Source organism: Sturnus vulgaris, unplaced genomic scaffold (assembly GCF_052056855.1).
Source record: "Sturnus vulgaris isolate bStuVul1 unplaced genomic scaffold, bStuVul1.hap1 Scaffold_521, whole genome shotgun sequence".
Classification (NCBI taxonomy): domain Eukaryota; kingdom Metazoa; phylum Chordata; class Aves; order Passeriformes; family Sturnidae; genus Sturnus; species Sturnus vulgaris.
The window spans coordinates 279,116-295,371 of NW_028276515.1; the positions used below are offsets into that span (position 1 = coordinate 279,116).

A 16,256-nucleotide genomic window follows, 5' to 3' on the forward strand; every position below is an offset into this window, starting at 1 on the left:
TGCGCTGCCGTCCTGCCGCACCTCCGGGCACGCTCGGTTTCCTCGGGACCCCGGGCCCCGCCTGTCCCGCCGCTGCGGAGGCGGGGGATGCTTTATGGGACTGCCCGAGCTGGCGGTGCCGGGTCTGGGGCGTTGGGGCGCGCCTTGGGGGGCTGCGGGTGCGCTCGTTTCCTCTTCTGCATGGCCTTCTGTGTGAGCATCTCTCGTTGCGACTGCTCTTGGAGAGTCAAACCCCTCCTCCTAAGTGGTCTCAGGAGCCTGGCAGGGTGAGTTTTGTTTCACAGGGGAAAGGGCCACTGGTCGTGTCCAGAGACCTGTGCACCCAGCCAGGTTTCTGCCTGATAAAATTCCAAATGGATGAGGATTTCTCCCAGCCCCAAGCTGCCCCCACCTGTAACCCTGGCTGCCTTTGGGGTGCCCAAAGCCTCCTCTGTGCAGATCTCAGGAACCTGGGAGGGGTGAACAATGTTGCACAGGGAAAAACCCCACAGATTTTATCTCCGGGCCTGGGGCCAGGAGCAGGCATTTGCGTGCTAGAATTCCAGAAGGAGCACGGTGTCTCCCAGACCCAAGCCGCATCCAGCTGTGACCCAGCTGCTCTTGGAGTGCCAAAAGCCTCCTCGTAGCTGATCTCAGGAACCCTGGAAGGGTGAGTTTGGTTTCACGGGGAAAAGGCCTCCGTTTGTGTCCAGAGATCAAATAAGGGACTCTGCTTTTCCTCTAGTTCTCCTTCCTGTTTTCACCTGGGCTAGAAGGATGGGCATGGCCTGTATTTCTCATATCAAAGTGATGTTACTAAATTTGTCCAGAAGTTCTGATTGTTATTTTTATTAGTAGTAGTAATTTTCTGATAGAAAACACTCTCATTTTGCCTTTCCCACGTTGTTTCCAGGTGCTGCCCAGGATGGACATCTGTGGTCTCAGACAGTGATTCCCGAGGAGCAAGGAAAGCCTTTTCCTCACCTGCACAGTTCAGGTGGATGGGACAGAATTGGTGGGGCCTGACAAGGCAGGAAAAGCTGTCTGTGTTCTGGAGTGCCTTGAAAGCTTTCTCCGTCAGGTTTGGAAGGGGTTTCTCTTTGGGATTTCTTGTGATGCAGCACCACGGGTATCCCTTTGTGCCAAGTCCAGTGCTAAAGGATTGAAGAACTGACAAGTGGGGTCTGGGATGAAAATGCCTCTAATAAAATTAAGCAAAGAATACAATAAGAGAAATGAGCATCCTTTTAATGTCTGAAATAGTTAGGAATAAAAATGCTGGAAAAGGGCACTCTGAATTGGTGTCACTTGTCATGGATAAAACCCCAGAGTGAGGAATCAGAGCAGAAGTTGAGAGCTGGAATCCTTCTGCAGTCGACTTAATTTTCTTTTCCTCCTCTCTTTCAGGACAGGAAGAATCACGACTCTCCTGCCATCTTTGCCAAGAGCTGTGGTGTTTGATCAGCCAAAGCCCAGAGGCTTCAGCACCAGAGGTCTGAGCCTGGAGGGCTCCTGGTGCTGCCCGTGCTGTGGGCTATGTCAGAGGATGCAGGGTTCCTCTTTGCCTCCCTGCTGGGATTAACTGCCATGGGAATGTGGGATCTGGGTGAAACTCCAGCTCTCCTGGTGTTCAGGGGAGCAAGGTCTGAGGGACTCCTCTCTGGGGATGTGCGGTGAAGGACTGAATAGTGTGGAAGGAGAGTATTTATAAACTGTATCACTGTTTCTCCCAAAATTGGGGTGGAGCACTGATGGGGGCGGTTGGGTTTGGTCTGGGCCGGCTATTCTTTGTGCAATTTTTAAATTCTCTTGTATGATTTACTGTCCGGTATCTTTCTAACAAAAGCTGACATAAATTTAGATTAAGGATTAGAACTTGGGTCCATTCATTGCAAACATTTGACAAGGCTGGAGGACTGGGGTGGTGACTGCTCTCAGGAAAGGTTACTTATTAATACTGTGTCAGATTTCCCGCAGTGACTGTCAGGCCTGCATGGCTGTGAGTTCGTGCTCTTCTCACTGGGGAAATAAGTTCAGCAAAATTAGAAATGTTAGAAAAATCCAGCCAAAAATTCCACCTCTGTACCCCCTAAGTTTTCCCAGTTTTTCCCAGCTAGGAGCTGCACAGAAGTCAGGCAGGGAAAGTGACAACAGGGAACAGCTGAAAAATTCAAAGGCACAAAGAGGAAAGGGGAAAGGTTTCAGAAAACAATTCTATGGTCTAAGAATAATTTCTGATTCCCTACTGAGAAGAACACGAACTCACAGCCATTCAGGCCTGACAGTCCCCTGCAGTGAGAGCTCAGCACACATCCACAGAGGCAAGTCCAGCATCTTAAATGAAAAAATAAAAATAAAAACCAGGAGAAAAAGGTGATTTCTTTTGCTTCAGAGTTATTTCAAGTTCTTAAAGCCCAAGCAACATTTGCTCTTGATTTTGGTTGGGTGAATCATGAGCAGTGGGCACGGGTCATGCCATTCATTGAGCAGAAAACCCGGGGTCATTTAGAGGGGACACAAGAACTGTTTGTGTAGCGACCTCGGGCTGCAGAGGGGCAGGAGAAAGGCCAAGGGAGCTCCCCGGGGCCACCAGGGCCTGTGGGGAACAGAATGGACGCTTGGAGTGGAGGTGAGGAGTGGATCTGAGTTCATCTACAGGGAAATAAGGAGGGGATACTCTGGAGTGAAAAGCTGAGGTGATGAGTTCACCCACCTGGGCACGAGTTGTGTTTGCACAAAGTGGGACCAGAGGTGAAGGTCAATCCAAAGTCGATCCTGCTTGACCTCTGAATTCCAGGATAAGTTTTACAAGCTGCCAAATGAGGGAGTAAAAATACACAAAAATGAAACCGAGAGCATTCATGAGGTTCCTGGGAGTCCATTACACTGTTGTCATAGAATTCTTAATGAGTTTTGAGCTTTTAATGACAACAATTCAGTACTTTCTTTGGATTATTCACTGTGTAGGATTTGGGGTTTATCTGGATTTTAAAGGCGTCGTGGTGGCCCTGACACTGCTCAGGAGCTGGTAGGAAAAGCAGGGTCAGAGCTCCTGGCAGGCACAGGGTGTTTTTCCCAGAGTGGACTGTGGAGGAGTTGTTTGGGCCTTGGATTGTCCCTCTGGGTGATGCCAGTTGCTGTGATTTGTGTAATTCCATACATTTAACTCCCAATACTTCCCAGCCCAGGAGCTTGAGCTGACAGGGCAGCACACAGATTGTTCTCTGTGCTGTGCCCCGATTTGGGGTTGGCTGTCAGCTTTGCGAGCTCCCGTGAATTATGCCCATAGCCCCGAATTCCCTGCTCAATTCCCACTGCCATAACCTCACAGCGCCTCATGGAGTGGGGATATACTGTGGCAGGAAGCTCAGCAGCATCGGCACAGGGACAGGTGTATATTCCAAAGAATTTGCTGTTTCAAACCCTCATCCCCCAGCCCCGCCGATGTCCCTGGGGGGCACTTGACAGAGTTACCTGGATTTCAGCTGATTTCACCCCCCCGAGCTCGGGCTCCAGGTGATCTTTTCAAGCAGGAGAAGGCAGGGGCCGGAGGCGCTCGTGGCCCGTGCCGAGGCAGTCCCTGGGGCCACGAGAGGACATCTCTCCCTGCAGAATTTCAGTTCTTTCCAGAGCCTCAGCAGTGACAGAGGACAAAGAGGAAGATGAGGAGGAGGAAGAAGGGGGAGAGGGTTTGAGAGGAGGGGAAGCCCAAATCCGTGCTGTGTGCGGAGCTCCGACAGCACGCTGCAGCCCGCAGCTCAGTGTGAGCACGGGGCAGAGGAGGCGATTTCTGGGCATTCAATCACCCTGAGGCGGGCCCGGCACCGCCCCTGCAGCACCGTCCCCAGCACAGCTCGGTACCGCTCCGGGATCACCCGGCCCCGCCCCCGGTGCCGCCCGGGACCACTGGGGACCGCCCCTAAAGCACCGCCCCGGCCCCGCCCGGTCCCGTCCCCGGGACCTCCGTGCCCCGCCTCGCCAAGCCCCGGCTCCGCCCCGAGCCTGCCCGGGCTGCGCCGGGACCATCGCTGGCGGCCCCGCCCCTCTCCCCCGGGCCGAAGCGGGCTGAAGGAGATGTCCGCACGATTGGAAACGCCGCCGAAAATCGCACCCGTGGGATCGGTGTCGGCGTCGTGCGCAGGCATCCCACTAGAGCGAGCGGGCTCCTTGCTGTGCCACCCTCCTTTTGCAGCCAGAGTTAGAAGGTCGGGGAGCGACACCCGAGCCGCCATCTTGGGAGAGGCAGGCGCGCAGTACCGCGCTCTGCCCACAGGGTGGCGCTTGGGAGACAGGCAAGGGATGGAATCAAGGAGTGTCCCAATCCTTGAGGAAATCCCCCTGAATGAACGCCCCAAAAAACCCCGACCAGAACTGAGAAACCTCCTGCCTCTGTATGAGTGCAAAGGGTGTGCATGGAGTGTGCAAATAGTGTGCATTAGCAATCGATCGGCAGGCATTGGCAATCGACCGCCGATCTAATCGATCGGCAGGCATTAGCAATCGATCGGCAGGCATTAGCAATCGATCGGCAGGCATTGGCAATCGACCGCCGATCTAATCGATCGGCAGGCATTAGCAATCGATCGGCAGGCATTAGCAATCGATCGGCTGGCATGAGCAATCGATCGCCGATCTAATCGATCGGCAGGCATTGGCAATCGATCGCCGATCTAATCGATCGGCAGGCATTAGCAATCGAACGCCGATATAATCGATCGGCAGGCATTAGCAATCGATCGCCGATATAATCGATCGGCAGGCGCGATCAATCGATCGCCGATCTAATCGATCGGCAGGCATTAGCTATCGATCGCCGATATAATCGATCGGCAGGCGCGATCAATCGATCGCCGATATAATCGATCGGCAGGCGCGATCAATCGATCGCCGATCTAATCGATCGGCAGGCGCGATCAATCGATCGCCGATCTAATCGATCGGCAGGCATTAGCAATCGATCGCCGATCTAATCGATCGGCAGGCATTAGCAATCGATCGCCGATCTAATCGATCAGCAGGCGCGATCAATCGATCGCCGATCTAATCGATCGGCAGGCATTAGCAATCGAACGCCGATATAATCGATCGGCAGGCGCGATCAATCGATCGCCGATCTAATCGATCGGCAGGCATTAGCAATCGATCGCCGATCTAATCGATCGGCAGGCGCGATCAATCGATCGCCGATCTAATCGATCGGCAGGCGCGATCAATCGATCGCCGATATAATCGATCGGCAGGCATTAGCAATCGAACGCCGATATAATCGATCGGTAGTCGTGATCAATCGATCGCCGATCTAATCCATAGGCACGCATTAGCTATCGATCGCCGATCTGATTTTTCCCGCCATTTTTCATGGATTTTTTTCCCCCCATTTCTTACTGATTTTTCCCCAATTTTTCATGCATTTTTTCCCGCAATTTTCGTGGATTTTTTCCCATATTTTCCCCATTTCTCACTGATTTTTTTCCCCCATTTCTCAATGCTTTGTTTCCCCAATTTATCAAAGATTTTTTTCCCTATTTCACCATGATGTTTCCCCCATTTCTCACTGATTTTTTCCCCATTTCTCAATTATTTTTTCCCCCACTTTTCCCCGTTTCTCACTGATTGATTCCCCCATTTTTCATGGATTTTTTTTCCCCCATTTCTCACGGATTTTTTTCCCCATTTTTCAAAGATTCCCCCCCCGGTTTTCACTGCTTTTTCTCCATTTCTCACTGATTTTCCCACCATTTTTCATGTGGTTTTTTTCCATTTCTCACTGATGTTTTACCCCATTCTTATTCCCATTCTCATAGCTCTATTTTATATTTATACATATTCTTATATTTGCATTATTTCTGTTATACACTAGATTTTTCATAGATATTTGCTGCTTATATTTCATTATATTTTACATGTATACCAATCTAGTTCTATTCTTTATATTTTATTTTTATATTAGCTATAAAAACCGTGCCTCTACCCAAATAAAAAGCATTTAAACATTCCTTTTAGACTATATTTAGCTATTTTTTATGGTTCTGTTTTTCATGCATTCTACACCCACCCCTCCCTCTCAATGTTCTGGCACCCACCATGACCCCCCCCCCCCCCCCCATGCCCGACTCACCTGCTCCTCCAGCGCAGCCCGGCTCCCTTTCCCAGGGACCTTGGGGTGCCCCAAACCACGTCGGAGCCCCCAGTCTCCACACCCTCCCCCTCCGTAGGGAACGGGAATGGGATGGGGAGCACACAGGACAAGAAAGGAACACAAAAGACACACTGGACAGAGAGAAGAAAAGGGCTGGAAGCTGGATATGAGGATGAAAGTGGAGCAGCAACAAACCTCAGGACTCTTGACTAGAGAGTGTGGCTGCTGAACGTCTCAAAAAAAACCCCCAGCTCCAACACAACATGCTGTGCTCACGGCTCGGCCTGGGACTCGTCAGTGAACATCTCTCTCTTGCCAGGGCCATAAAGCCCCCGAGAAAACACGAGGTGAGGTTGATGTGCTCCGGCTTTGCTCCTGCTCAGCCCTAACCCCAGCCCCTGCTGCCAGTGAGCACCCTGATCTCTGAACCTCTTCTCAGCTTGTTTGTACGCTTCCAAATTCCTTCCTCTTTCTTCAAGCTTCATCTGTTTCCTGGCATTGGGAGAATGACAAGTGTTTAGCACAGCGCAATGAATACAACAGTCTCATTTTCAGAAGACACAACTGAACGAGAACCGACAGCAGCACTGCTTCGAGACAATCTGGGCACACGTTTCCCTTCCAGCAATCTGAGTGTTCTTTTGTGTCACGCCTGAAATCCTGAAAATGGTTTTTTGAGAAAAATTATCCATAACTAGAAAACAATCCAACCAAATAAATAGAACCCCTAGGATATAATAACAGCCCATATACTACAACACTCCAATTCTAATATTAATAAGAAAACAGAAATTAGCTACACTGCATTACCTCAAACAAACACTACATACTGGCAAGAATCAAAGCCACCACAAAATAATTCAAAAACTACCCTATGCCTTATGCTACAGGCTAGAACGCCATCGGCAAACCTTATCAAGGTATCCTTTAAAAACAACGCCCCACCAAAAACAAAAACAACACAAAACGCCATTCAAGAACTCCCTTATCAACACCTGAATGAAAAAACATGGCATTAGATAAATAGACCATAGCCCTTATCATACACCATCTACAAACAAAATAAAGCTATACCATACATCCTCGAAAACCACCTTCAAAGCACGACATTAGAAAAAAAAACTTTCCAGAATTAAAAGCTGTATCTAACAAAAGCCGTCTGATAAAATTAACAACCAAGCCCCCACCATCAGAGCTGCCCCTACTAAACTCCCCATCGTACAGATGAAAAATCAGTTTTAAAAACCTACTTCAATTCATTCTGCCTCAAATACAAAGCCATCCAGAAAGTTACCTTCACTCAAAAACAAAAGCGCACGTAGTAAATAACATTAAAAAATAAATCAGCACACTACACACCACAAGCATAAAATATTGAATTAAAACCAAAAATACCCCTATTCATTAAAGAGCCCAGCCGCAAGCTATATTTAACTATAACTTCGTGCAAACGTACACATATCATTAAAATAGATTTCTTTCAGAATACAACTGATGATCTAAAATAGTAAAATGTCCGAGAACGATATTATAATAGGATATCCTCGATCAGCCTCCCGCAAATTCTCTCCACTGTATTGTCCGACACACACCGGAAAAAAAATCCAGTTTTTACTTTTTTCAGCTAACTTCTCATTTATTAGCTGAGAGGAATGTTGAATTTGTCTTTACAAATGAGCTGTGGATCAGCCTTTAGATAAGGCTAGCACTGAGAGATAAAAGAAACAATGGGATGGATTCCACTGATTGATGAATGGAAAGAGATAGTTGCCTTTACAAACAAACTGCAGGGCTGCTGATAAATGAAATTGGATATCGAAAGATGAAAGAAGCAACGGGGGGAAACTATGAATTCTAGAAGAATTAAAAATTAAAAGGGAGGGTTCTACATTAGAGGGGAATTTCAGGTATCAGGCGTTCCGGGAAGTCTGTGCCTCTCAAGTACCTCAGCCAATGGGAAAAGAGAGAGGGAAATGCGGCCGGGAAAATAGGATAAAAAGGAGGCTGTGTCCTCCAAAAATTTGAGAGATCCCAGGGGAATGTCCCATGGCCTCTCCCTTTATTCGAATAAAGCAAAAAGGACTCCTCTGTTTCCTTTTTGGACATAAACCGCTGGTGTTTGTGGATTAATTTTCCTGACATTTAGCAACATATTGTTAAAAAAAAAAAAAAAAAAAAAAAAAAAGTGATCCAGAAGAGGGCAACATTGACAGCCATTCCAAGACAGGATGAACAAATGCTTTCACATTGACAGAGGATGCTGCGATGTTCTGAGAACAGAAGATAGAATAAAATAAAGGAAGGTGATGTTACAAGACAGAAAAGGGTAAAATAAAAGGAGTACCTGAGACTGGGGGGCGGGGGGGAAGAAAATGGGGAAATATTAATTGCTACACACTAGGTACAAATGCTTTTTACAAGTAATTTATGAGAAGCAAGCTAAAAGCGTCTTACTGCTGCTAGTGATATCATGCTCCAAGCTCTGCTAATAATTCCTATTTCTAGCAATAGTTAAATTGAACTCACTACATTCCAACTATTTTTCTGCTTGTTTAGATGGCAGATCCGTTTGGAACACACCTTAGTATAGCAAATTCTATGCCCAGGTAGGGACCTCTCAGTTCTTCCATAAAACATTTTCTTCTGCATTATGGCAAGCCTTTGTTTTAGCTTGACAGCTTTCTTGAAACTTCAATTTACGCATGTATCCAAAGACATTTGCAATTCCAGAAATCGGTAGGCACATCATATGGAAAGTAAATAACATTCTCGAGAGGGAGTTGCTTTGTTACCGAGGGGATGAAAAGCAAGGCTAGAGCTAGTAGAACTACCCAAGAAATTGGACTTAACGCAGCTTTTACAAGGCTCAAAGTAGCCATACCGAGATGTTTGAGCTAAAAGCCCCAGTTACCAGACTTACAGGCCTAATAGTTATCACCACACCACATTCCCTGGTTGCAGTATTTTTAACAGCAGTGCAGAACGCTACTGAAAATTATTTTTAGGTTGAATTGTTCTCTCCCCTCACTGCCTGTGTAGCTGTTAGAGGCTTCCAGGAGGCTGGGGAAGCAGACTGCTGGTTTCACTTCCAGACACGTCACTTCCATGGTCTGCTGGAGGGCACTTTGAAGCCCGTGGCCTTTTCTTGCTCTATTGTATCTGACAACTTTCCTCCCCCACGTCTGTTTTTTAGCGGGCAGCATTTTTGGAGGGCCAGTCAAAGACCTCAGGCTCCGAGAGAATTCGTCTGCTTTGCTCTGTTTATGTGTGCAACAGATGGGAGCAGCAACTAAGTCAAGTAGTAACTTCTGAGCTGCCCAGTTATCAGTAAACCAAAATATTCTTTTGTGACTCTCGCCAGACGAACATATCATCCTATCCGAGTCACACACTGCCCCTCTGGCATTTTCCAGTCAGACAAAGAATTCCTGGCCCCTTCCTTGCATGAACCTCAGCTCTCCACCTTGTTCCAGAAAGAGTTCTAGATCCAAGGCCCAGTGAGCCAGCTACCCTTTGCTGCCCTGAGCAGTATGGAAACAGCCAAGCCCCAGCCCTGCAGCCCTGCCTAACTCGCCTTTGCCTCCCAAACCTGAACCTTTTCCTTGGCTGTGGCATCCTCACTCATGCAATCCTGAGGACAAAAATCTGATTTGGCAGGTGAGGCCGTTTCTAACGCAAAAGCTTCACCAAGGTTTCTCTTCCAACTTCAGCCTTAAACAGTCCTGTCCTCCTCAGACAGCCCCCACCTCCAGCCTTTAGCTGTAAATACTTACTGGTTTATAGCTCATGCTTGCCACCCCTCAAAATTAAGTCTTTTGATATGCATTTACATCCCTCCCTAACCATGTCCTCATCACCCTTCCCAAACTCAGCCTCATCTCCAGGCCTAGAACCTCTCCCTAGGTGAGGGACTGTCCTCGGGTAGGAGTGCTGACAGACCTGTGCATGAGCCCAGCTGCATAGCCCGTGCTAATCCCAGCCCAGCTCTAGCCTTTAAACCCACTGGGGCTTTGGTACTGGAGGCCCAGTTACAGTAACCCCTGTGGCCGTTCCGCTTCCAGGCCATCTGGGAGTTGTGATCCCCCACCCTACACCACTTTGGTGAGAAATGCATTCCTTTCTTACAAGAAAGTTTTCATTTTATGTCTAAATTCAAGCATTCCGAGAAAACGTGTAGCAATTATATCAAGACAGACATGACAGGCACCAACATGAGTCTTTCATTACACACTTTTCATGCCTTCTCTCCACAGATTTCTTTGAGGCAACTCTGACTCCTTTTCTCACAGGCAGCTCCACACAGCACCGACTCCTCCTCTCCTCTGTACGACTGGCTAAACCCCAGCCTGTCCCTTCCCCAGCCACCTGAGCCTGTCTGTCCCACACACAGCATCCTCTCACCTTGTCCATCCCTTGCACGGCCACGTGTCCCTTCCTCCTCGCAGCACAGCCAGCAGGCTCCAGCCCACACTGCAGCAGGCTCTGCACCTCCAGCTGGAGCTGTGCTTAGTGAAACTGGCAGCCAGCTGACCCACGCTTTTATAACAACCAGCCTCACTGGGCAGGCAAGGCTGTTTCCACTCCTTGCTAATCACTACAGCTGTAACTCGTTGGCAACTAGTGCCTTCTGCACTATCCTTACAAACTATTCTCCTACAGAAATGGACCGGAATTCCGCGGGGATTTTCCGGGGATTCCGGGGGGATTTTATCGGGAATTCCGGGGGGATTTTGTCGGGAATTCCGGGGGGATTTTCTGGGGGATTCCGGGGGGATTTTCCGGGGATTCCGGGGGGATTTTGTCGGGGATTCCGGGGGCATTTTCTGGGGGATTCCGGGGGGATTTTATCGGGGATTCCTGGGGGATATTCCCGGGGATTCCGGGGGGATTTTATCGGGGATTCTGGGCATATTTTCTCGCGGATTCCGGGGGGATTTTCTCAGGGATTCCGGGGAGATTTTATCGGGGATTCCTGGGGGATTTTTCCCGGGAAATCCGGGGGGATTTTCCCCGCGATTCCAGGGGGATTTTCCAGGGGATTCCGGGCATATTTTCTCGGGGATTCCTGGGGGATTTTCCAAGGGATTCCATGGGGATTATCCAGGGGATTCCAGGGGGATTTTATCGGGGATACCTGGGGGATTTTCCAGGGGATTCCGGGGGGATTTTCACGGGGATTCCGGGGGGATTTTCACTGGGATTCCGGGGCGATTTTCTCAGGGAATTCCGGGGGATTTTCTCGGGAATTTCGGGAGGATTTTCAGGAGTATTCCGGGGGGATTTTCCCGAGTATTCCGGGGGGATTTTTTCGGGGAGTCCGGGGGGATTTTCCCGGGGATTCCGAGGGGATATTCCCGGGGAATTCCGGGGGGATTTTCTCCGGGATTCCGGGGGGATTTTCCAGGGGTTTCAGCGAGGAATTTCCCGGGGAATTCCCGGTGGATTTTCCAGGGGATTCCGGGTGGATTTTCTCGGGGATTCCGGGGGGATTTTCCCGAGTATTCCGGGGGGAATTTTTCGGGGAGTCCGGAGGGATTTTCCCGGGGTATCCGGGGTGATTTTACGAGGAATTCCGGGGGGATTTTCCCGAGTGTTCCGGGGGGATTTCCTCGGGGATTACGGGATGATTTTCTCGGGCAATTCCGGGGGATGTTCTCGGGTATTCCGGGGCCATTATCTCGGTGATTCCGGGGGGATTTTCTCGGGGATTCCGAGATTATTTTCCCGGGGAATTCATGGGGATTTTCCCGGGGATTCCGGGGGGATATTCGCGGGGATTCCGGGGGATTTTCTCGGAGATTCCGGGGGGATTTTCATGCGGATTCCGGGGTATTTTCTCCTGGATTCCGGGGAATTTTCCGTGGATTCCTGGGGGATTTTGCCGAGTATTTCGGGAGAATTTTCTCGGGGATTCCGGGGTGATTTTCCCGGGAAATTCCGGGGGATTTTCTCGGGGATTCCCGGGGGATTTTCCCGAGTATCCCGGGGGATTTTTTCGGGGAGTCCGGAGGGATTTTCCCGGGGATTCCAGGGGGATTTTACGAGGAATTCCGGGGGATTTTCTCGGGGATTCCGGGGTGATTTTCCCGGGAAATTCCGGGGGATTTTCTCGGGGATTCCGGGGGGATTTTCCCGAGTATTCCGGGGGGATTTTTTCGGGGAGTCCGGAGGGATTTTCCCGGGGATTCCAGGGGGATTTTACGAGGAATTCCGGGGGATTTTCCCGGGGATTCCGGGGGGATATTCCCGGGGAATTCCGGGGGATTATCCCGGGGATTCCGGGGGGATTTTCTCGGCGATACCGGGGGGATATTCTCGGGGATTCCGGGATGATTTTCCCGGGGAATTCCAGGGGATTATTCCGGCGATTCCGGGGGGATTTTCTCGGCGATACCGGGGGGATTTTCTCGGGGATTCCGGGGGGATTTTCCAGGAGATGCCGGGGGGATTATCCCGGGGAATTCTAGGGGATTTTCTCGGGGATTCCGGGGGGATTTTCTCGGGGATTCCGGGAGGATTTTCCCGAGTATTCCGGGGGGATATTCTCGGGGATTCCGGGGGGATTTTCCCGAGTATTTCGGGGGGGTTTTCTCGGGGATTCCGGGGGGATTTCCCCGGGGATTCCGGGGGGATTTTCCCGAGTATTCCGGGAGGATTTTGTCGGGGATTTCCGGGGGATTTTCTCGTGGATTCCGGGACGATTTTCCCGAGGAATTCCGGGGGGATTTTCTCGGGGATTCCCGGGGGATTTTCTCGGGGATTTCTGGAGGATTTTCCCGGGGATTCCGGGCGGATTTTCTCGGGGATTCCGGGGAGATTTTCCCGGGGAATTCCGGGGGGATTTTCTCGGGGATTCCGGGGGGATTATCCAGGGGATTCCGGGGGGATATTGTAGAGTATTCCGGGGGGATTTTCCGGGGAATCTGGGGGGATTTTCTCGGGGATTCCGGGGGGATTTTCCCGACGAATTCCGGGGGGTTTTTCCAGGGGATTCCGGGGTGATTATCCCGGGGATTTTCCTGGGAGATTTTCCCGGGGAATTCCGGGGGGATTTTCTCGGGGATTCCGGGGGGATTATCCAGGGGATTCCGAGGGGTTTTCTCGGGGATTCCGGGGGAATCTTCCAGGGGATTTCGGGGAGATTTTCTGGGGGATTCCTGGGGGATTTTCTCGGGGATAGCGGACGGATTATCACGGGAATTCCGGGATGAGTTTCTCGGGGAATTCCGGGGGATTTTCTCGGGGATTCCTAGGGGATTTTCCCGGGGATTCCCGGGGATTTTCTCTCGGATTTTTTCCCCAATTTTTCAAGCATTTTTTCCCGCAATTTTCGTGGATTTTTCCCAAATTTTCCCCATTTCTCACTGATTTTTTTCCCCATTTCCCCCCCATTTCTCACTGATTTTTATCCCCCATTTTTCAATGATTTTTCCCAATTTCTCTCTGATTTTTTCCCCATTTCACCATGATGTTTTCCCCATTTCTCACTGATTTTTCCGTTGATTTTTCATGGATTTTTCCACCCATTTTTCGTGGATTTTTTCCCCATTTTTCCCCATTTCTCACTGATTTTTTCCCCCATTTATCACTCCTTTTTCCCCATTTTTCCCCATTTCTCACTGATTTTTTCCGCCATTTTTCATGGATGTTTCCCCCAATTTTCATGGATATTTCCTGATTTTCCCCCCCATTTCTCACTGATATTTGCCCCCATTTCTCTCTGAATTATTCCCCCCATTTTTCATGCATTTTCCCGCCCATTAATCACTGATTTTTTCCCCATTTCTCACCGACTTTTCCCCCCATTTCTCACTGATTTTTATCCCCCACTTCTGACTGATTTTTCCCAATTTTTCGTTGATCTTTTTCCCCATTCCTCACCGATTTTTCCCCCATTTCTCTCTGATTTTTCCATCATTTTTCATGGTTTTTCCCCCCCATTTCTCACTGATTTTACCCCCTTTCTCACTGATTTTATTAATGTTTGTATTTCTATTTCTAATTATGTTTATATTTATATTTATATTTATTATTATTGTTTTGTATGTTTATGTTTATGTTTATGTTTATGTTTATGTTCATATCTATGCAGGTTAACGTTTGTGCATGTTTATGTCTATGTTTATATTTATGCATATTTATTTTTATGCCGGCGAACGCGGGCAGGCGTTTTATGTAAACGCCTATCCGCCGGGGTCCTAGAGAGGCCGCCATCTTGAGCGTGTCGGGACTCTCAAAATGGCGGCTCGGGAGGCACCCCGCCTGACCTTCCCAAAATGGCGGCAGAAAGGGCGGGAAAAAATCAGGACCCCGGTGTGTAGGCATAAGATGCCTGATTAAATGGCCGACGCCGATCCGCTCGCCGACAATTTTCCCGGATGTTTCAGAGCGTGCCGACAACGGCCGCGCGGTCCGCGGTGCCGCGGGCGTGAGGGCGCCGGCGAGCGCGGACAGGCGTTTTACGTAGATGCCTATCCGCCGGGGTCCTAGAGAGGCCGCCATCTTGAGCGTGTCCGCACTCTCAAAATGGCGGCTCGGGCGGCACCCCGCCTGACCTGCCAAAAATGGCGGCAGAAAGGGCGGGAAAAAATCAGGACCCCGGTGTGTAGGCATAAGATGCCTGATTAAATGGCCGACGCCGATCCGCTCGCCGACAATTTTCCCGGATGTTTCAGAGCGTGCCGACAACGGCCGCGCGGTCCGCGGTGCCGCGGGCGTGAGGGCGCCGGCGGGCGCGGGCAGGCGTTTTATGTAAACGCCTATCCGCCGGGGTCCTAGAGAGGCCGCCATCTTGAGTGTGTCCGCACTCTCAAAATGGCGGCTCGGGCGGCACCCCGCCTGACCTTCCCAAAATGGCGGCAGAAAGGGCGGGAAAAATCAGGACCCCGGTGTGTAGGCATAAGATGCCTGATTACATCGCCGACGCCGATCCGCTCGACGACAATTTTCCCGGACGTTTCAGAGCGTGCCGACAACGGCCGCGCGGTCCGCGGTGCCGCGGGCGTGAGGGCGCCGGCGGGCGCGGGCAGGCGTTTTACGTAGACGCCTATCCGCCGGGGTCCTAGAGAGGCCGCCATCTTGAGCGCTGCCGCAGGGCTGGGTCCCGGCCCGCGGGCCCTTCCGCCATCCTGAGAGGGGCACGGTGCAGTACCCGCCCGTGTCCACACGGCGGCAGCACTGCCGCCCAACTCAGCCCGGCACTGCTGCCCTGTCAGGGACGGACAGAGAAGGGAGAGAGTTCCAAGCACCAGAGTCCCCACCCGTCATAAAATCCTCTCAATGAACGCCCCAAAAAAACCCCGACCCAAACTAAAAATGCCCTGCCTCTGACCAAATGAAAAAAAAACCCTTTTATATATATAAATCATCTATTTTTTAATATTTAATTTATAGTCATAATCTAGACATATTTCATATATTCAATTTAATTGCTATTCTATTTATCATATATACAATATTCTTTTATTATTCATTATATACATAGATTTATATTACTAATGGTATTTCTATTTTATCTATATCCATATATATTTGTAGGTTCATAGTTTTTAATATTATTTCTTTAAAAGCTCTGCCTCTAACCAAATAGAAACAAAAAACACAATTATTTTAAATTCTATTTGAATATATTTTTTTATTTAGTTTTCATATTTATATCTGTAGATTTATATGTCTATATTGTGTATTCTATATTTATATACTATTTAACGTATTTTTTACTAGTATATTAATATACTAGATGCTATTTACATTCTATTATAACATACTATTTAATATAACATATTAAAATCGATAAATTATTTATATTACATACTACATACATGTATTTTATATTTATATTTATTTCTATAGATTTATACTTACATATATATATGCATATATAGTTATAATAATTTTATGTCAGTATCTATTTTTGCATATTGGTATATTTTTGCCTATATTATTTTCAAAAAACCCTCCTCTAACCAAATAAAAACCAATAAAACATTCCTTTTAAAGTCTGAATATTTATATATTTCTATTTTCATAACATAATATAATGTAATGTAATATATTTATATATTGGTTTCTTATATTTGCTTCTATATTTTTATTCTTTATCTTTTCTATTTACAGTATCTATAAAAAAACCCTACCT

The 16,256-nt window shown here is 48.7% G+C and overlaps 1 long non-coding RNA gene across 1 annotated transcript; it reads left to right on the plus strand.

The window, feature by feature from the left end:
* The first annotated feature begins 276 nt into the window (after positions 1-276).
* On the plus strand, positions 277-2,356 carry LOC148217626 (uncharacterized). Its single transcript, XR_015800919.1, has 2 exons — positions 277-1,060; positions 1,387-2,356. It is a non-coding gene; the product is annotated as an uncharacterized LOC148217626 (long non-coding RNA).
* The last annotated feature ends 13,900 nt before the right edge of the window (positions 2,357-16,256 follow it).